Below are 23245 nucleotides of genomic sequence, written 5' to 3'. Positions count from 1 at the left end.
CATTGCAGCTGAGATGTATTTCTCTTAGGCAGAGCTGGTCAGCAGCAGCTGTAGGCTGTAAAGCCCACTGAGGCTGTTGAGCACTAGTCTGTTTATGGGAATGGCCTGGGAGTGGTAGCTCCTTATGGTGACAGAGTCTAGGATTCCAGTGTGGAACCTTCCAGTTTTTATTTACAAAAAAATAAACTAATCAATAAGCAATCAAATCTCAGCAATGTAGTCAAGCACAGGCCAGCCAAAGGAGGAAGCTCAAGAATTGGTCATTACTGTCTGATTCAAAAACCAAAGAAAGGAGATTCTTTTTAAAAAGATGTATAATTCAGTTGAAGTAATATTTACAAAGCAAATTATTCAAATATAGCTGGGCTTAAAAATGATTTTTTTCTGTGAAGCAGCAGATCAGCAGCAGATCAGTGCCTTGAATATCTGTGGAATTTTTGGAGCCATGCCTCAGCCACTGAAAACCAGGAAGACCATCTGACTGTGCCCAAGGGATAAAATAGCTGCTTCAAGCATCTAAACTGCATTATTGAGCTATCCAGATTCTTCCTGGGGATGAAAATGAGTGAGAGGGGCCAATATTTGCTTCCTAGCCCTGATCAAGTAAGCTGTGCATTGTGTCTCTTTTTGGGTCACATCAGGATATGCGAAGCTACTTGTCTGCTTCATGAGAACTGCAACAGGCTCCCTCACTCAGGCTCAGAGGTTTGCTGTTGTGGGTAGCATGAAGAGAGGGGCAGAGTCACCTGCCTACTTCAAAGGGCCAGTGTTTGATAACCAGCTCAGCATTGGCTTCTTGGCAAGTTTCAAGTGGCAAGTCGAAGTTGTTTGGGCATTGAAGGCAATTTGCCTAGCCTGTGGGTAAAGTGGCAGAGAAGCTGAGCAGATTTCTGGTTAGCAGTGTTAGGGTTAACAGGATTTCTGTTGTTTTCTAGAGGCCTCTTCAGTTGGCTACCCAGGAAATGTGCAGGACCACTTGAGCTCTTGGGGCAGCTGCCTAGCAACTTCGTTGGCCCCTTGAGGGGATTGTAAACGTGACACTCTGCAACAAGAGCTTTGGGAGGTGGAAGGACAAGGGCCCAAGGAGGGGTGGATTTTTTCTCCATGGCAATGCATTTGTCTGCTAACTTAGTGTCCCAAATTAGGTTCATGGCTTATGAGGACAACAGGCTTCCTTAGCAGCAAATAGCTGGAGCAGGATTCTGAGTGGCAATTGCTGACCTTTCTCCACTAGAGGAAGGGTCTTTTGGCTCGTGTTCAATGTTGCAAGATGGGAAAGTGAAGAGTCTGTGTTCTTACCCCCTTATTTTATAAAGCCATAGTTCAATCCTGAGTTCTCCGTTGTAGTGGCCTCTTCATGTCCTCCCTGTACACTGTCACTCTGCTTCAAACTCCAAGAAAATCACTGTGGTTTCTCTAGGCTTTATTCCTTTGTTGTGGAGTAAAGCACCTTTATTCAGCCATCTTGCTTCTGTCTTGATGATAAGGAATTTCTTCCCAGGAAGCTATCTACCTGAGAGGCTAAAATCAGGGCATCATTGTTCAAGAACAGATAAGATGGGAGAGTCCATGACATTCATATCTCCAATTAACTACTGAAAAACCAAATGATAGTAAAGACTATTGGAAGGTTAGAAGTAGAATAAATGGGGATAAGGGACTTACAGAGTTAGAAAACTACAAAAAGAAAGCTATAAAACTATTGAAAATTGCCTGGCAAGGTTTACAGTAACACATTTTATAGCACAATAAAATCACATAGTATGAACAAGAGGAATTATTGGTGCTTGAGTCTTCAGTTGAGCTATACTTAGCCAGAATAAATACTTAAAGGAAGACTATTGTGTTGTATGATAAGAGTACACATCCTTCTTGTTATTAAAAATAGTTACTATGGGATTTTTCTTTTTTTCTTTTTTCTTCTTTTTTTTTACTAGTCCTAGGGATTGAATTCAGGGCCTTGGCACTGTCCCTGAGCATCTTTTGCTCAAAGCTAGTGTTCTACCACTAGAGCCACAGTGCCACTTCTGGCTTTTCCTGCTTATGTGGTGCTGAGGAATCGAATCCAGGGCTTCACACATGCTAGCAAGCACTCTACTACTAAGCACATTTCTAACCCCGGAATTTTTCTTGTTTTCACAAACTCTGGAGAGTCTCAACAGGCCACCTATCTAAAACTAGGCAACCCAGCTAACCTCTCTATGCAATTCCAGCTTGGAAAGGTGAAAGATATTTTTGTACATTCTCAAGTGATCATTATTCCTTCACTGAATATTCATTTGGATAGTCATCTCTTGGATAGCCAAACAAACTTTTAAAGAGAAAGAGGAAATCACTTTCCTACATTTAATTAACCATGATAGCTAGGGCTCTGAAAGTCAGTGTGATTAGTTCACTAGAGTATAAAGGTATCTTTCCGTCTTTTGCAGTAAAATTGACAATTTCATACTTTACTTATATCTAGTTTCTTTAATACCCAAATACTGAGTATATGAAAACAAGAAAAGTACTCATAAGTTAAATAAAAATCAGTTATTTCATGCAGCAAATCTTAAACCTTATATTTGAAAGAGCATTTGAAATGGCAAATGGTCCAGGCAACAGTGGCTCATGTTTATATGTGAGCATCTAAGGAGCTAAGATCTGAGGACTGCAAAGCCAGCCCAGACAGGAATGTCCAGATACCCTTACCTCAATTTCCAAACACAAAAATGCTGTGAGTGGGGGCTAGGAAGGTGGCTCAGTGGTAGAGCAATTGCCTTACATGCATGAGGCCCTGGGTTCGATTCCTCAGCACCACATAAGCAAAAAGAAAAAAGCCGGAAGTGGTGCAGTGGCTCAAGTGGTAGAGCGCTAGCCTTGAGCTGAAGAGCTGAGGGACAGTGCCCAGGCCCAGAGTTCAGGCCCCAGGACCGGACCCAAAAAATAAAAAATATGCTCTAAGTGGAGTTGTGGCTCAAGTGGGGCTCAAACCCCAGGACTGATGAAACAGATAGATAGACAGACAGACAGAAACACAGACAGATAGCAAATAAGAAGAAAATAACAGACAGATCCAGAATCATGGATTCAGAATACACTCTACAAACAGAAGAAGAGAGAAATCAGTGAAGAACATTTCTTTGGCCCAATAGGAAAGATTTCAGTTTAAATTGATTGGTGAGAAATATAGAAAAATATCAAAAACAGAAAAATGATTTCACAGTAATATCCTTTATTAAAATTAGGGATTATGATTATTAAAAATACAAATCATAATAATTCCAAAAGTAAATAAGAATGAATTGTTTGATTGAACTGAATTTAAAAATCAAATAAATATATACAATAAAAATATGTTGGAATGATTTATTGTAATATATTCTTAAAGAAGAAAAACCTGATATCTACACATTATTTAGTGACAAAATGAGCTCTTCTACATTCACTTCCAAAGCCAAATTCAAATCTTCTAATGATTTCATAACTACTTTCTGCAAGTCCATTAGTAATATTCTCAAAATATATATTCTTGGGAATTCATAGATGATATAGCCCAATGTATGACTTTGCTTTTTTTTGAGATTACTTAATTATCAATTTCAAATAGTGTTATGAAGGAATTGCCATTTAACAAAGCAGATAATGGATACATTGTGCCTAGATCAATGTCACCCCTTTCCAAATGCTCATCCCTCACTCCCTTACATACCCCTTCAGTCACTCTTCCTAATGTTGTATACAATGGATTCATAGTTTTTCTTTTTTTTTATTGTGAAAATACTGTTACAATTACATGGGCAAGATAGTGAGTACATTTGTTATCTAGCATTGTAGCCTCCTCCTTTGTTTACCTTTCCCATCCCTTCCCATCCTCCCTCCCCCCCCCCCCACCCGTACAATGGATTCTTGAAATCATTTCCTCCCCTCTTTTTTATCTGTTCACTGCTTTTCCCTTGACTCCAGCTCATCCCTTTTGAGTACCTGTGCCTAGTATTTTATTTTGATGATCTTTAATTTTGCCTTTCTAAAGAGTTATACTATTTGAGTTCTCCTTTGAATCTACCATATTTCAGTTAACACATTTATTTACACTTGCATGCCACCCAACATATTTCCATCTAAGCATATAAGCTAAAGCTAGCTTTGACTATACGGGAAAAGAAGCATCATTGGTTTTTGTGGGTCTGACTTATGCCACTTAGCATATTTTTCCAGGTCTTTCCATTCAAAGAAAGTTTGCAATAGTTACTACAGTTAGAATAGTCAGAAGTGATAAACAGAAGACACCTACCTTGAAGAGGAGACCTGGATACTGAATAGGATCAAGAAGCACAATAGAGAGATGACCTAGACCCCTCTTTGGATAAGTTATGGGTATACTTTGATTAGAGAAGTTCTCCACCAACCAATTATCACAGGAGTTAAAGCAGGTTTTGGGCCTATGGAATATGTGAAATACAAAACTCTCTCTCCCTTCTATGTAGCATGGAGAGGGAATCTAAAACCATCACTGTTCAGGGTCCAAAAATCTCTGGTGCCTGCTGATGTATGACAGGTACACAGAAGGGACTAGCTAGGCATTATAATGCAGCTACCAGCTGTGACAGTGCAGCATCCACAGATATTATCTGGCATGATACTGGACAGGAGACTAACAGCCAGTCTTCTGAGTTTTCCATTTGGCTGGTTGCCACAAATGACAAATGTGTACAGGTGCAGGGAGCTGGGACAAACGCCATTACAAGATGGCGCCCACTTCCTTTCAGCTTAGAGGTAAACGACTCCATATTAGGCAAGTGCTTGGCGGGGCTGCGGGTCCCTAGCTTTGCGCATGCGCCATCATTGTAAATCCTGAGCCAATCCCGTGGCACCTGGTGACGGTAGAAGGCGGACAGCCAATCCTGAAGTGACCCGTGTTCCAAACCCTATATAAGCGGCTGCATTTCCTTGCTCGCTCTCTTGCGCTCAAGCTCTCCCTTCAACTAAAAGGCTCTCCAATAAAGTGTGATCTGAGAAGACTCCTGGTGTGGTGGTCGTTCTTCCTCGCTGGCCGAGAAGGCGTTCGCCGCAAGTGGTGCCGAAACCCGGGACCTGCGCAAGAGGTCGAACAGGAGCCAGAACTCAACACACGGAGAGGAGACGTCGGTAAGTATCCCTAGGTATGCTGTTTTTTACTATGGACTATTGGTTGCTTGCATTGCTGCTTCCTTTGTGGTTTGTCTTTCTGGTGGTTCTCTGTGCCTGTCTGCGTTGTGGGGATGACCACAAAGAGGGGGTCTCAAGGAGACCCCTATACCCTTCTTTGAAGGAATTTTCAAACCGGTTCTCAGCCCTACATGTGGAAGGGCAGGACCAAGAACGCAGTGATCCTGTGAGTGACTCAGAGGAAGAAATGTTAGAGGAGGAGGGAGAGCAGCTCGATCCAGCTGATAATGAAGACTTAGAAGAGGCTGCGGCTGAGTATGAGGCAGACAGATATGGGGGGTGGCGTCCCCAAACGATAAGAGTACCGCAGCAGCCAGAAAGGAGGAAAGGAGCTGGCCCTCACCCGTCGGCCCCCCCCCCTCCCCCGCCGTACCCGCCGGCGGGGCGGAGTCACTTTATAAAAGGGAGCACAGGGTCGCGGCTGGTGGCCGCATTTCCGGTTTTTGAAAATCCAATTACTAATGAAAGAAATTTTGAGCCGGTTTCCTACTCCCAGCTTAAGGATTTAGTTGAGGCAGTCCGGACTTATGGAGTGACGGCTAATTATACCATAGCCTTACTCCGAAGGCTGACTGTTAATGCTATGACGCCTACGGAGTGGTTCGAGGTGGCCCGCACCTGCCTTAACCACAGGCAATTTCTTGATTTTCGATCTATTGTTCATGACAAGGCTCAAGCTCAATACAGACAAAACGTCCATGATGGGCATCCTGATTGGACTGTAGACATGCTTCTTGGGCAGGGACCCTTTGCCGTGGATCAACTAGGGTACCCCTTTGAAGTGTACCGGCAAGTGAATACCCTTAGGAAAAGATATAATTTGCCCAGACATATAGCTAGGGATATTGTTAAAGCCTGTAAATCTTGTGTTACCTTTCTTCATCCTCCCCATGTGGGGGTAAACCCCAGGGGGTTGAGACCTAACGCCTTATGGCAAATGGATGTTACTCATTTGACAGAATTTGGAAAGTTAAAATATTTACATGTGTCTGTGGACACCTTTTCTGGTGTCATTCATGCCACACCTTTGGCAGGAGAAAAGGTGTCTCACGTTAAAATACACTGCTTGGAAGCTTGGGCAGCTTGGGGAAAGCCCCTTAGACTTAAGACAGATAATGGCCCTGCTTATACTTCCCAGGGTTTTCGTGCCTTTTGTGCACAACTGCAAGTTGCCCACACTACCGGGTTGCCTTATAATCCTCAAGGACAAGGTATAGTGGAAAGAGCCAATAGAAGCATAAAAGAAATGCTTCAAAAACAAAAAGGGGGAATTGCTGAGTCAGCGTCCCCCAGGGAAAGACTTTCCCTTGCGCTCTTTACCCTCAATTTTTTAATTTTAAATGATAAAGACCAGTCTGCAGCAGACCGGCATGTGACAAGAGACTCTACAGACAATAAAGACATGGTTATGTGGAAGGATGTCATTGATAACAAATGGTATGGACCGGATCCGGCTATTACGAGATCCAGGGGAGCTGTTTGTGTTTTTCCACAGGATCAAGAAACACCACATTGGGTCCCAACTCGGCTAACAAGATTGGTCAAGGAAACTCAGGACGAAAAACAGGATGATCAAGAAGGCGTTGAGCGTGATAATATTACTGATGGTCAAGACCTATCACAGTCAAGGAGAGCTACGATGGGGGATCCTATCGGTATTCCCGAGGCCGATGCCAGTTAGGCACGATGCCCGCCTTTTTCCAAGGTTATTTAGTACTAACAAAACCATGGATCTCCCGTACCTCACACTGGATGTGGAAGAAGCGCCCATCAGAGAAAATCGATCCATTTCCCTAAACGGGAGCTTGTGCTTCCAATTGGTTAAAAATGCATCTGCCCTTTCTCCAGGCATCCTGCTCTTATCTCAAACAGCAGTTATCTTTTAGGTAATTGGACTGGTGAGTTTGATGAGATGCTGGAGCAGCTGTGGATTGCCATTGTGACTGTCAATTCCACGCGAATGGATCCCGGATTTGTGGAGGGGCTCCAGTCCTGGATTTCCTCTGCTGTTTCCTGGTTCAAGGAATGGGTGGGGGTGGGTTTATTTTTAGCTTGCTGCTTGGGCGGATGCGTGGTCTGCCTATGGTTGGTCTGTCGCCTTCGAGCCCAAACCAGTAGGGACAAAGTTGTTATTTCGCAAGCATTAGCCGCCTTGGAGAGTGGATCCTCACCCCAAATTTGGCTGTCGGCCCTGAGAGGTCATTAAGCCTTATCATTTCGCATAGCCCTAGCACCCCGAGGGATCTGGGGATCCCATTGCACCGGGACGGGTATGTGACTGATAACTTGGAACAGGGTGCAAGGCAAGTGCACTGCACTTGAGAAGAATTTTCCTCTCAAGAAGAGCACGTTGGGCTGCAAGTGGGTTGATGCCCAAGATCCCACCTCTGCAAAAAAGGCATCGGACGGGCCTGGTCGTCACTGGGGAAGGCGCCCCCCAGGCGAAGGCCAGTGCAAGGTCCTCTTTTTGAGGCAGAGGCCCGACCTCTACTCTTACCTGAGGCAGAGGCCCGACCTCTACTCTTACCTGTTGCCAAAACAAAAAGGGAGAACTGCAGGGAGCTGGGACAAACGCCATTACAAGATGGCGCCCACTTCCTTTCAGCTTAGAGGTAAACGACTCCATATTAGGCAAGTGCTTGGCGGGGCTGCGGGTCCCTAGCTTTGCGCATGCGCCATCATTGTAAATCCTGAGCCAATCCCGTGGCACCTGGTGACGGTAGAAGGCGGACAGCCAATCCTGAAGCGACCCGTGTTCCAAACCCTATATAAGTGGCTGCATTTCCTTGCTCGCTCTCTTGCGCTCAAGCTCTCCCTTCAACTAAAAGGCTCTCCAATAAAGTGTGATCTGAGAAGACTCCTGGTGTGGTGGTCGTTCTTCCTCGCTGGCCGAGAAGGCGTTCGCCGCATACAGGTAGTTGGGCTATATAATGAGGCCTTGCTTTGTGTGTAATCTCATGGAAACTAGAGAGCTGAGTCATTGGACACCCTCCATTGTGGAGACAAGCCATGGGGCAGGACGTTTAGGCCATAGGGACAGTAGAATGTTATCACAGTGATACACATGATGTGCATGCACCTCAGCTAATACAGCTAATGAAGGTGTGGTTATGGTAGCTGGAGAGGACTGAAGAAGCCATGGACTGCATTATGAATTACTCCATGCTTGATTAAAGACCAGGTAACAATACTATAAAAACTGAGGGTTTGATAATTACTTGAGAAGCTTTCCAAGAGGCCTACCAGAAATGTACTGTATGTATGCTCATATGACCATTTTTAAACACAAAAGCCCAAGACAATTAGGTCAAGAGGGTATTATCCCACTGACATACTGTCAGGTAGATGATATTGCCCTGGGAGCAAGCTAGGCTATCAGTATGCCTATCAGTAAGCCAGGAAGTGCTAATAATAGAACATGGCCAGGGGGACATACTTCACTGGGTGGAAAAATGCAAGACTTCACTAAGCAATTATAGATTCAATGCAAATTACATGTGGCCTGTTATGCCCAAGCCACAGAAATGATGCAACAGTATAATGGGTTGTTGCAACAGGAACTGTGGGATGCTGGATGTCCTCAAAAAATGTAAGGGTAGTCCAAGAGACTATGGCCAATGATTTCTACACTAAGTGAAAGAGAACAAAAGGGAAATATAACTCCTATGTGAAATGAAAATAACTAGCCCCAAAGACCACATGGACACAATCAAAGGGGATTTACTGTCAGCAGAGCTGACAAGGCCAAATATCTCACAGGAGGGGGAAAAATGCTGTCCATCTGTTTCCCAGGGGACACAAATACAGTCAAGAGACTAGAGGTGGGTGGTACTCTGCCTGGGCAGCGGGTCACTGCAGACAGCCAGCAAGTAGGCTGAGCAAAGTAGGCTGGGGAGAGGGGGGAGTCCTGCTGATGTAGTAGTGGCTAGTGATATATGAGAGCCTAGGATGGACACTGTCAAGCCCCAAATGGAAGAGGATATACTAACATTGCCACCTTTGTTGCTCAATAGGTAAAGGTACCAAATCTAGGGAGTATAGGCAGAAGTCATCTCTTCTAAAGCTACTTCCTGCTGAGAAGGGCATGGTAGTGAGTAGGGCACCAGGTACCATCCAAAAGGTATTTGCTTCGCAATTTGATGGATAAAGGTCCTCATCTTTATCATGGGAATAGTTTTAGATATCTCAAATACAGGGCACAATTAGAAAAAGCAAAAAACTGCTGCCAGTGGACCCAAGAGAGGCATAAACCAGGGCATGATTGATACCCAAAAACTGCTGCCAGTGGACCCAAGAGAAACATAAACCAGAGCATGATTGATCTCGAAAAGGAGATGTCAAAAACCTGAGATTCCCAGATGTTTCTTGGATATGGTATCCCAGGCTCACCAATGTCTGATCAGACAAGTGCCAGTCTGGTGCTGGCTGCCAATCCTAGAGCCACAATCAAGGAGAAAAAAATACTAGAGTTAGCAAAGGCCATGGCTGTTATGAAGATGCTAGCTATCCTGAGTGGGGTCCTCTGATTCCTCAGTAACTGGAGGAAGACTGGGACTAATATTTCTTTTGCATAGAGACATGAGTTCAGTTGGCTCAGAGGTTTATAAAGGTTGATTAGGCAGGTGATGTTTGACATGGTGGAGATGAATCTAGTGTGGAAGACTCTGAACCTGCACCGCCATGGGAGTAGAGAGAGTATCTGGTAATGTCCTTCTCACTTAGTAGAAAATGTGGTAGAACTCAATGCCTGTGCCACATAACTTTTGGAAATGTACAGCAGGTCCTCAGAATTTAGGGAGGGCACAGAAGATGACAAAGAAGGCATAGGGCTCTATGGGTCAGCATATTTCTGAAGAAAAGTACACAGGTGCTGAAGGAGAGAAGATAGCACTGGAGGAGGTAAAGGAGAATCTGAGGCCTGAAATAGTGGAGGTGAAGGTGGGCATCCATACCAAACTGCAAAAGGACTTAGTATTAAAGGCTTTTTAGGTAGAACCTACAGATGAAAAACAGCTTGATTAAAATCTGTTTGAGGGAGGAGTTGGCATATTCTGTCTTCCCCTGCCCCAAGGACTGGGGGTGATAAAGAATGGGAAAGTGTCAGGAAATGTCTAGGAACTTGGTTCAGAGCTAAGTTATAGAGGAAATAAAATCCGGGCTGCTGTCTGGATGGAAGCTAGCAGGCCAAAGCTAGGAATGATTTCCTTTCAAAGAAGCTGGGACACAGAGGAAGCACTCTTGGTGGTGGTGGGAAACGTCTATCCATCCTGTAAAGGTGGTGTCTGTAAGAACCAGCAGGTACTTATGAACAGTTGGCATAGAGGTAAAATCAATTTGCCAATCCTCTTTGCTACTTTAAGTTTGATGTGTTAGAAAGGGAGGTGGACACATATTGGTAATGGGGTTGGCCTTTGGCATCCTTTACAGGTATGTGAAAGCTGTGTGAGTAAATGGGTGTCAGCCTAGGTTAAGGGAAGGCTTTGTTTAAGGAACTTTCTTAAGGGTCCTGTATGGGGGTGGAAAGGGAGGTTCTTTCCGTTAGTTCTAAAGGAGTCATCTGACTGGTGGGTCTTGCAGTGAACTATGCCAATGGCTGAGGAGAAAAAAGAGGCTTGCAAAAGCTTGGTTATACAGGGACTATTTATAACTGAGGTCCTGTGGGTTGCCAGAGGCCTTGTTTGTTCCAAATGGCTTCATGAGAAAGGTCAGTATGAAAAGCATATTTAGAGTCCATCTATACCATAAAGGAATGGCCCCAGCCTGGTGAAAAGCTAGTGTTAGGGCATCTAGCTCAGCCTGTTGATTAGTAGAGTTTTCATTTTGTAAACATTACTGTGGAGTAGCTATACAAAGCACTTGACATTCATTGTGATCGTTTCTTAAATGAGGCTCAGAGACATATAAACTAAAGTCACATAAAGATTGGCAATTAAGGAGAATGTGAAACATAAGCAATTCAGAGAGCAAAATGTATTTGTTCATTTGTTAACATGTTCCTAATATAGCTTCTAGATGTTTAAAATATTTATACAATTAACCTTTTTCAAATTAAAGGCATTGAATTTTACAACCTTGTATTTACCTTACTCTCAGTTGCAAAACTGCCCTTTGATAAATAGAAATCTTGATTTGTGTAATTACTCTGAATCAGCCTCTTGTTTAAAGATCAAATGTTAATATTTAGAATATACCCCTGTACTAAGCAAGTTATTGGCCAGCAATACCAAGTAAGCATCTGATAGTCCTTTAGTGTACATATGTGCTTCACAATACAGAGTATGAGCCTGAAATCGGTTCTTACTTTTTTCCTATGCCAGCCTGAACTGTGATGGCCTTCTCTATGGATTTCTAGGACCTGTCATGACAGGTAAATACACCCACATTCAGATGTTGAGGTTGATTTGGGGCTCTGTGAACTTTTCTGCCCTTCGTTAACTGTGATCTGAACTTTTCTGCTCCATGTGAACTATGAGATGAACTTTTCTGTCTTTGAACCATGATCCTTGTGACAGCTATGACCCACATAGCTAAGATTACAGATGTGAGCCACTAATGCTCATCCTCAAGAGAGTCTTTAATAGAATTTGCCTTATTTACTGCTTTTTTATCCACCATTTTAAATATCTTGCAAAGTACATTAAATATATGTGGAAGTTATGGGTTCTATTTTTAAAGGTTGAAAAAATTTCTTAGTCACAAGGAAATACTCATCATGCCTAGCCATCATGGAACTGCAAAGCAAAAAACTCAGAAATTCCACCTCACCCCAGTTAGATTAGCACAGATACAAAGTGGAATTTGCACAGCCATTAGAAAGAATGATCTTATGTCATTTGCAGGGAAAAAGATGGGCCTTCAACAAATCATGTAAGTAATATAATCCAAGCTCAGAGACAACTACGGTTCATGGTTTTACTCCTTTAGGGAATCTAGATCTAAAATACACATTGAGCTGTAGTAGACATATATAGTCCATATTAAGAGTCTTGATGTAGGTGTGCTGTGTGCTTGATTCCTTCTTTGTAAGACCATGATTTATCTTTGATTCTGTCATGTCTCTCTCACAACCATAACCATTTTTCATTGTGGCAGACTGCCTGATATACTCTAGAGTAGTTGTTGTTTTTAGATACTTGGGTCTTTCACTTGGAGTAAAATATTCCACACACTTTGAGTCAGCCATGTTAATGACTTCTTAAGTGCTTTTTCACAATTCCTTATTAGAGTACTTGAATGCTTAAAAACTCATACTGAATGTAGCTACAGGTTTCTGGAAATATACTAGAAAGGACTGATGGTGTGCATTTTAAACTGAATGGTATGATTGTAAATAATATTTCAACAGAGTTGCTACATTAATGTCTTGAATCATGACATCTAAGGAATTTTGAGCAATTTTGAAGTTACCATTTTTATTTCTTAATCAAAGACAATAAAAAGACGAGTCACCTCTCAACTTCACATGTTCTTTCAGAGATTGTAAAATGGCTTACATAAAAGGGGTGGCTTGCAAATACAGGTCATAAAAACTCCTAACTACATGAAAATACCTTATTTCAAAACAGAGGTTGAACTTACTTGTCTAATCATCCCAAAATTGAAGATTGTTTTATAAATCTATCATTCTGTCAAATGGCTCTGACCAGTCATTTTACATTCTTGCTTTGATCAACCCAGGTTATAGTTTAACTTCAAGATCAATTGTTTTCTTGAATATAAGTACAAGAAATTGACAGAGGTGAACATAGTTTGCAGGACACTGTGCTGTTAGACAGAATGACTGGGACAAGGATTTCAGTTCTACTGCTACTACAGTTGAGTTATTACTTTAACTCTGGAAGCTGTGGGAAAGTACTGGTGTGGCCCATGGAATATAGCCACTGGATAAATATGAAGGTAATACTGGACAAACTTACGGTGATGGGTCATCAAGTCACAGTTGTGAGACCATCGTGTGCTATTTTTGTTGATAGCAATGAAGCATCCAGCATTAAATTTGAAACTTTTCCAGCTTCTTCCAATAGTGATGAATTCTCCACAGTTATCCCACGAGCAATCTCTTTGCTGACATATGAATTGCCAAGAACAACATGTTTGGCATATTCACCATTACTGCAGGATATATGTAGGATTCATTCTGATACTATGCTAAATACTTGTAAAGAAGCAGCTCTGAACAAGGAACTTATAGCTAGACTACGTAAAGCAAGATTTGATGTTGTGATTGCAGATGCTATCAGTCCTTGTGGGGAGCTTCTGGCTGAGCTATTGGAGATTCCTTTCGTGTACACTCTCCGCTTCCTTCCTGGCTACACAACAGAAAAGTAGAGTGGAGGCCTTCTATTCCCTCCCTCTTATGTGCCTGTCATTCTGTCAGGATTAAGTGGTCAGATGACATTCATGGAGAGGGTAGAAAACATGATATGCATGCTTTATTTTGACTATTGGTTCGAGACATTTGAGTCAAAGAAGTGGAGTAGCTTTTACAGTGAAGTTTTAGGTAAGTCATGTTTCATTTTTATTAGGGTAAGATCTAACTTTTGTAAAAGCTGAAATAGGTACTCTGAAATGTATATGAAATAAGAGAAATTTGTCTTTTGTTGTTGTTGTTGTTTGTCATGGGACTTGAAATCTGGCCCTGGGCACTGTTCCTGAGCTCTTCAATACAAGATGAGTGCTCTTGAGCCACAGCATCACTTCTGGTTTTCTGGTGGTTTATTAGAGATAAGAGTCTCATGGACTTTCCCTGGCTGGTTTTGAATCATGATACTCAGAACTCAGCCTCCTGAGTAGCTAGGATTACAGGTCTGAGACACCTGTATCCTGCAAGAACTGTGTCTTTCATAGGTGAAACAGTTAAATGAGATATAAAATTGTCTACCAGATTCCTGACTACAGAAAGTCTTACATTATAGGGTCAGAGAGAAGACAACGGACAGTTACCTATCCTATAGGTTACTCTAAGAGGACATCCAATATGAAAAACTTCATCCACAATGAAAAATTGATCATTTGTATTTGTTATCAAGCTGATTAATTACTTCCCTAAGAGACTGATGAATAAACATATGTATACCAAAGAGATATATTGTTTTATTCTACCTATGTATGCAGGAAATAAATTGTCTCCCTCGATTATTTTCCTAGTTAAATCAAAATATTTCATTTGTTTTCTCTTTATTATTTTTTCCTTTTTGTTTGTACCAAGGTTTGAAGTCTGTGACCTCAAGCTTGGTTGGATTACTTGTATAGGCTGGTACTTTACCACTTGAGCCATGCCACCCAGCATGTTCATACTTCATTGGAGGGGTAGTCTTGAGGATATTTCTGACCACGACAGCTTCAGACTTCATGCTTTCTGATCTCAGAATCTTAGGTAGCTGGGGCTCCAGGGGTGAGTCACTGACGACCAGTTTTCAGGATTTTTTAAAAGTTTTCCTTATTCTTGACAGATCCAATGTTTTAGCACAGACTCAATAACTATAACTTCTAGTGATTCCACATTCATTTATTGTTTATAATCATCTATTTTATAGACATAAAATCTTGTAAAGTACTTGCGATTATGCTCTATCACTTTAACTTATTTCTGCATTTAATAAAATATTAGCCATCAGTAAGTTGAATTGAATTACCTAGTCCCAGCATTCCAGATGATATTTGCCAATGTTTCTGTATAATAAATAAATATTTTAAGCTCCTAATGTGAATCAAGTAGAGATAAGAAGTTCAGCCACAGTCATAAAGAATATACTCATATTGGAACTCAAGAATCAAGGAAAAATTTGGTACAATGTAGGAAACTAGTTTGAGAACTGCTGGAAAAATAATTTCTGTGTATATGATAGAATTATTGACTCTGGAATTCAAATATTCCTCTAATGGATAAAGAGAAAAAAATGCATAGTTAGTTCTATAATTGCTTATTTTAATGATTATTTATAACTGCTAATAAACTGAGGTATCAAGATAGACTCTTACCAGATTGCCTTTCATACACAAAAACACACACCACATTTCCTGTGTAGTACATGTTACCAACAAACACATTCTATCTCATTAAGTACAAATGTTAAAAATTATTTTAAGAAAAAAATAAATGTTATATTCAGAAACTTCTCTGTAATGTCATTTTTTACGTCTTACTTTCTCCCTTCTCCACTCAGGACAACCGACTACCTTAATGGAGACCATGACTTGGAATTCCCTCGCCCAACTTTACCAAATGTTGACTTTGTTGGAGGACTCCACTGCAAACCTGCAAAACCCTTGCCTAAGGTAAGTAGATAACCTTTTTTTCTGTTATTTGATTTCCTTTTCAATAAATATGGCTCTGCTCTGCTCAATCCAGGTCTTTGCTCACAGTGAAAGAGATATAGGAAGTGGGGTAAAGTATTGGACCAATTGAATCTTATTTTTGATCCATCACAAGTATCTGCATTTCAAAAACCTAAGAATCATTCAGAACAAAGTCAGTTTAATTAAGACTTAATTTTTCAGAACCTCAAAGGAATCCTTGATTCACTCATAAAAGTATCAAGTGATCTGCATGTAAAAGAGTGATTTTTAGAGATACAAGGAAACACCCCAACAGTCACACCATTTTTCCCATTTAATAGAATGGTTTAGAATCAATTAATAAAAATTATGTGAAAGTATCTGGGAAAGGAAAGATTGCAATAGTAAAAGAAGATATATGGGAATCAGAAAATTTCTCAGTCATTGATATTAAAATGTTATATTAAGAATGCTCAGAAATCAGTTAATGAATGAGAATTGAAATATATATAAAGGAAAGCAATTAGAACAGTAAGAATAATTTACAGCAACTAAATATTTTAGTTAACACGGAATATGCTAGAGAAATAACTTGGAGTCCAGATGGAAATGTTTGCAAAATTTGTTGCAAAAAAATCACCAAATTACTAAGTACTATACGTTTGCCTTTACTAGTGGCTAATGGAAAATGTTATGTCTTATGGATGTTACACTTTTTATATATCTTAATCTGTTATTTTCTGATAATATTTGATTTTCTCTTAGTTTTTTACTAATTTTTTTCTCCCCCATATTTTATATTGATTTTTTTTGATGCTCCTAAGTAGGACTTGAACTCACAACATGGGCACTGTCCCTGAGCTTCAGAATTCAATTCTAGTGCTTTTACTACTTGAGGCATCGTTCTACTTACAGTTTTTTGAGGGTTAATTGGAGCTGAGAGTCTCACAGTCATATCTGCCAGGCTGGCATTGAACCATAATCCTCATATCTCAGCCTCCTGACTACCTAGAATTACAGGCATGAACCAGACATGCTTGGCTAGTTTTTTGTTGTGTTTTGTTTTTTTTAACAAAAAGCAAATTTCTTTACTATACAAAGTACATTGTACAGCTTGACAGGATGCACACAGCCCTATACAGAGGAAAGTAATTCAGATCAACTAGCAGGGTTAAAGCCTTTCTGCACTGTAGACTTTCCATACTCTGGAAAAGAAGCAAACAAACAAAACAATCCCCCTGGACACCCTGGGAAAACAACAACAACCACAAAAACTACCATCTGGGAGGTGGATGAGACCCATGGGAATGCAAAGGGGACAACTGCCATCCTAGGGCCAGTGACAGCACAGGCCACTTGGTTTCAGCAGCGGAGGGAGAGCTCAGCTACAGAAAGTTATTTCATACTTGGTAAAACAGAATAAAGTCCCAAACCAGGGGAAGTAAAGAAAAGAAACAAACACACACACACACACACACACACACACACAGCAAAACCAAACCATATCTACACAGCATTTACAACAAATAAATCTCTAGCTGGCTGGGGGTAAAATATGTATCTATGTATAGTCTATATGTAGATTAGAAAGCTATAAATATAGTTTATAAAGAGTCATTTGATTAGAGGCTATTTAAGGCCCAAGCTTTAGGTTTGACACCTTTATGGGCTAATTAGCTTCCAAAAGAGGAAACCTCATGTTTCCATAGCTATCAAATGCACCCCTCTCATCCCTGAGAACATCGTCACAAATGTGCTCTTGGTCATACGAGGGACTATGGAGAGCTCCATTAATAGAAAAGCAACTCAAAGCACGACTCACATTGCATTGTGCTCAAGCAACAGCCAGGTCACGAGGGCACAATTCCAGCAATAAATCAGCAAGGTGCTACTGCATCTCAGTGACTTTTCCTCTACTCTGAGCTCACATTTCACAGAGCTGTGGCTTACAACTTTCCCAATATGCAGCAATCAAAAAAATGTTTTATAGTAAAAGTGTGTATGTATGGGAGGAAACCAAAATGTTAGGGATGCTTTACCTGTAAGTGTCACACAAAAATCTCAAACCCTATTGCAGCACTGTGATGCATGGTTTCAATTCTAAGATTTAAAGGAAAAAAATCAAACATATGGGAAAAACAGAAAGATCACTAGTCATGAGGTGACAACCCTTGAGAAGAATCTCTAGGGTTCCAGCTAGGTGATCAGGTTTCAAATGGACAGGGCATGTAGTATATACATCTGCTTCCCAGAGAGGGTAGGCTAGCAAACATGGAGAACTCTACACAAGCTTGGGTCCAGGTACTTCAGGAATGTACAAATGCTCCATCAGGTTGTCTGTTACAAAAAGCACAAAAGTGGGCAACAAAAGCAGGTTTTTATGAAGGTGTGGGTTTTTATGTGTGTGGGGGTTTTTAATGTGTGTGTGGCTTTTTTATGGGTGCAAGGAGATTCAGAAAAGCCCCTTTCAAGCTGCAGTCTACAAAGGCTGTCATGCTTAGCTAGTGTGATAAAAACAACACTTGAAATAATATTTGCTTCTCTATTATTAGTGCGTGTGAGAGAGAGAGAGACAGACAGAGAAAGGACAGAGACAGAAACAAGAGAGAGACAGGGAGAAAGTAAGAGAGGAAAGGGAGGAGGGAGAGAAAAAATGAAGCAAAGTTTTTCTTCACAGGAAATGGAAGACTTTGTACAGAGCTCTGGGGACAATGGTGTGGTGGTATTTTCCCTGGAGTCAGTGGTCGATAACATAACAGAGGAGACAGCCAATGAGATTGCATCAGCACTGGCACAGGTTTCACAAAAGGTGAGACAGTGTACTTCAATAGTGGTCTTCACTGAATGGCCCTTAAACGCTGCAGGTTTCTGTTTGCACTAGTTTTCTGTTGAAAGATATGCTGTTACAAGAGCTCTAATTTATTTGAGCCAGTTTAAACAAAATATTCGGATGACAAATGCTCAAATAATATGGATTTTGGATTGTTTTAAATTGACAATAACAACAACATTAATTTTGTCACAAGAAAAAAACGCAGAAGCCACAATGTAAAATTTTGTTATTATGATAATATTGAAACCATCAAATTTCATCCAGTCTTTGCAAGAATTCTATAGCCTCTCAATACACTAAATATGTTTTAGAAAGGAGTTAAAATACACTTAACAAGTAACATTATACAATAACATTTAGCATGTAGAAAAAAAAAGTTTTAAATGTGTGATATGGCTTAGTCTTTTTTCCTCCAATTTTGAAACTGACCCATTAAGTGTACATTTGAGGGAGTTATTCAGAGAAAGGAAAAGGAAGGTTCACCCCTCCTTCCAGTTATGTATTCAACCTTATTCATTAAGAGAAAGTAAATAAAACCAATATGCCCTACTGGATTAGGCTTTGCTTATATATGAAACTAGATCTGTGCAGTTCATGTGAAAGTAGAAATAGTCTACTTAAAAATAAATGTAGCATCATTTAAATTTGGATTCTTTTCAGCAGCCATGTGACTTATGCCAGCTCCATTTTCTACATTTAAAGATTTTCCTCTATTAATGATAGTAAGTTTAGATGTCAGTATCCTATACTTGTGATCAAAATTCAGGTTGCATTTTTTCCTAGACATCACCACTAACAATTTGTCATCTAAACCTAGTTTCATGTAATTACTGAAAAGAAGTAATTGATTTATTATAAAAATCTGAGGAATCTGTCATTAGCAAAGGTTGAACAAAAATAACATTTGTTCATGTGCTGGTCATGAGGCAGTAGGTGCAGCCTTAACATGCAGTACAACAGTGTGAGTTGTGATGTGGGTATGTCATGGAAAGGCCTAGCCAGCCACCACATGATTGCTTCTAAGGACCATTTGTCTGTCTGTCCAGATCAATGTGACCAGGTTGACAACCAGCATTCTAGGGGAAGTTAAATGGTCAGTTTAAAAGCTAGAGTTTCACGAGGCCTTCATAGTTGTCGGGAGCCCTAAAGGGAGTATCTCTGCATGATAAGCTTGACTATCTTGCTGGAACATCTCCAGGCTGTTTACAGAATCTGGTCTTTTCATCCTGCCCCAAACAAAGACCAGGTAGCTGCAGTTGACCACCTTTTCACACTGCCCTAAGCAAACATCCTGCAGCTGCTGCTGTCAATGAAAAAGCTTCCTTATTCTAAGCATATAAATACCCCTGTGTGAAAAATAAAAATTGGCAGCTTGATCAGAATCCTTGTCTTGCTGTCATTCTTCGTGTCTCTTGTCCCTTCATTCCTTTTCGCTTAGGTTCATTGCCCTCGTTGAAGTCCTGCGGGTCGGGACACATAGTATGAATATTATGTTAGTATCATGTACTCATTTATAATGCTGAACACTAGGCAACATAATATCACTTAATACAATACTCAATATTCTGAGGACAGAATAGTTTGATGCTGTTTCTGGTCAAACAGGACAACATGTTTTCACAAGCTTCTCTCCAGGGAGAAGGTTGCACATAAAATATTTGTTATGGCAGGGCGCCAGTGGCTCACACCTATAATCCTAGCTACTCAGGAGGCTGAGATCTGAGGATCGAGGTTCAAAGCCAGCCCAGGCAGGAAGTCCGTGAAAATCTTATCTCCAATAAACTAACAAAAAACCGGAAGTGGTGCTGTAGCTCAAATGGTAGACTACCAGCCTTGAGCTGAAGAGCTGAGGGACAGTGCTCAGGGCCAGAGTTCAAGCCCCACCAACGCCAAAAAAAAAAAAAATTATAAATAGATAGTTAAGAAGCAAATGAAATATGTTAAACTAAAATGAAATCTCATACAATAAGAGAGCACTACCCTAATATCACTTTAGAAATGTTAATAAATAAAATTGGAAGAAGCGAGCTAGTTTAGTAAATATTTATTTGTAAAGATGTAAATCTTAATCATTTTAAGTGCTATTGTGCACCAGATCTATGATTATAATTACATAACAATTGTTAAAAAGGGTTCATTTGTCATTCATCACATCATTTCTATACTTTTTGTAAATAATTATGATGATATCCCATAATATTGAATATGAAAATGAGTATAGGAAATATTGATAGCCTTTTTCTCTGTCTTATAATAGTCCTCGTTAATTAACCTTACTTGTTCTCTTTATACATTCTATGAAAGGCATTTAATTGTATGATCTCTAAATTATAAAACATCACATTTTAACATTTAAAAAGATAGTGTCTTGGGCTGGGAAGGTGGCTCAGTGGTAGAGCGCTTACCTTGCATGCTCGAGGCCCTGGGTTCGATTCCTCAGCACCACATAAGCAAAAAGAAAAAAGCCGGAAGTGGCGCTGTGGCTCAAGTGGTAGAGCGCTAGCCTTGAGCTGAAGAGCTGAGGGACAGCGCCCAGGCCCAGAGTTCAGGCCCCATGACCGGACCTAAAACAAAAACAAAAACAAAAAAAAAAAGATAGTGTCTTTATTTGGCAGATTCTTTGGGGATTTAATGGCAAAAAACCAGACACCTTGGGACCAAATACTCGGCTGTACAAGTGGCTTCCCCAGAATGACCTCCTCGGTAAGACTAAAAGCATGAGCAATTGTAGAAGTAATTGATAAAAACACAATAGTTGTTAACTGATGGAAATTTATTAGTAAAAATTCATAAACAAAAGCCAACTTTTAGATTTATATCCATTCTAAGGAAAATAAGCCTTAACAGATGAAATTTTATCGTACTCCATTGTACACATTTTTTATCAGTTTATCTTTTTTAAAATATATTTACCAATGACAAAGAACTTTCTGTAATCCCCTGAGGTTATCTCTCTGTCCCTAATTCAATCATTATTCTATCCATCCTCCTAAAGTAGGACAAGTTTTTGCAATGCCACGGAAACATACACAGTTGTCTTATTATGAGTAAGTTTGCATGTTATGTGGGAAAAAATTCATGTTGCTTAATATGAAGTCATGATATATTCTATTTCAAGCTTCGATCCTTCGTTAGATTAATGCACTATTTTTAAGTTTATAAAAGCATGATTGTAACAGGTCTATTTTTTTTACATTTTTTTGTAAAAAATTTTTGTAAAAAATTTTTATTGTAAAAACACTGTATAGAGGGGTTACAGTTACATGACCAAGTTTGAGTACATTTCTGATCAAGAATTGTTACATCATCCTTTGTTTTTCCCCTACCATCACCTCCCTCCCACTTCCTCAACTACACTCCCCTCCACGACCTCCACCCCTGCCTTGGCCTAAATTGTAAAGTTTGATTTTCAACATAATGTCTTGTACATCTCATTGTTACAAGGGACATGACCATTTTCTTGCTTCAGAATTTGCTCTCTATCATCCATTATGTGTATCCTATCTTTTCAAAAGGAAATGGTATATTGATTTTCACATCTCAAGTCACACAAAACCTAAGGCACCTATCATAAGATTTTTCACTTACCTCTCAAGTGGATTAGTGGTACTTACCAGTGAGACTTGAAGGCAATGTAACTGTAACTTCATTGGTACAATAATTGTTATTTGGGAAACACTATACCTTTCACAGGCTCATGTTACACATTTCTCACGTTATATATTTCTCATTTTATGCCTAAGACTTTTAATGAACAATTGTATTGAAATGCCCCTATCCCTAGGCCATCCCAAAACAAAAGCTTTCATCACTCATGGTGTAGCTAACGGCATCTATGAGGCGATCCATCATGGGATTCCCATGGTGGGCATTACTTTGTTTGGGGAACAACATAATAACATTGCTCAGATGGTAGCCAAAGGACCAGCTGTTCATCTAGATATAAGAGCAATATCAAGCAAACTTTCTCAGAGCACTGGAAGCAGTCATTAACAACCCTGTGTGAGTATGATCTTGTGTGGGTCTGTGCCTGTGTGTCTGTGTGTCTGTGTGTCTGTATCAGTGTCTGGGTTACAACATTGTTATTCTATACAGGCTAGGATTGCCTCAAACTCATGTTCATTATCTTCTAGCATTTGGAATGCTGAGATTCCACACACCCACTTTCATTTCCAACCATAAATTGTTTTGTTCTCCCAATGATTTCAGTGCAAAGGAATTATCAAAATCTTGAGAATAGTACAGAATTCGAGAACAGGCAAAGTGGACTGAAAGGAATCACTAAGAATGACAATAGAAGAATGCAAGGAAGCTTAGTAAAGCAATGAATTAGAGGCACATGAACTCTTCCTCCACAAATAACACTAACTAACCCATTCAGTTATAACTTTCTTTCCACCGAAGATCTCACTATTTATTATTTATAAAATAAAAATTCAGTGTGTTTGAAAAATAGAACATGACCTTTAGGTGGTTGAAATTTTTCTCTTGTGAACCACATGAAAATATCTGTCATTTCAGTTTCTAGTTTTTGTTGTTTCTTCAAAACATTCTAAATGGTTTGTATTGTTAAACAGCAAGACTATAATCAAATTTCACATTCCTAGTATAAATGCTTCCTCAAATATCTATGTTAATGCTTAGATTCTATCACTGTTAACTAACTACAGCTTTTAAAATTACCTGATTCATCCTGGTAGGAAAAGAGAACATTTTTTTGAAATGTATGCATATTCTTAGATATCAAGGGACTATGATTATCTTATTCAGAACAATCATAAAATAAAAAAAATTCCTTTAGAAGCACAAGTGAAATATAACTACATGATATCTAAAATATCTGGAGCAAGAATGATGTGTTATTCAAATTATTTCAATAAATAGATTAATTTCATTTATACTATTATCAATTTCCTCTTATACTCAGTAATATTCAGTGTATAATTC

At 39.9% G+C, this 23245-nt stretch overlaps 1 protein-coding gene and 1 pseudogene across 1 annotated transcript in view; both read left to right on the top strand.

Annotated features, from left to right (window-relative positions):
• Positions 1-23245, top strand: part of LOC122106621 (UDP-glucuronosyltransferase 2B17-like) — an 86570-nt gene that overhangs the window by 17491 nt on the left and 45834 nt on the right. The gene's annotated exons all lie outside the window — the stretch shown is intronic.
• LOC122106625 lies at positions 12964-22304 on the top strand (annotated as a pseudogene).

The sequence above is a fragment of the Dipodomys spectabilis genome, unplaced genomic scaffold (genome assembly GCF_019054845.1).
Source record: "Dipodomys spectabilis isolate Male_0828 unplaced genomic scaffold, ASM1905484v1 ptg000043l, whole genome shotgun sequence".
Classification (NCBI taxonomy): Eukaryota; Metazoa; Chordata; class Mammalia; order Rodentia; family Heteromyidae; genus Dipodomys; species Dipodomys spectabilis.
This window is presented reverse-complemented; position numbering and strand designations above follow the sequence as displayed.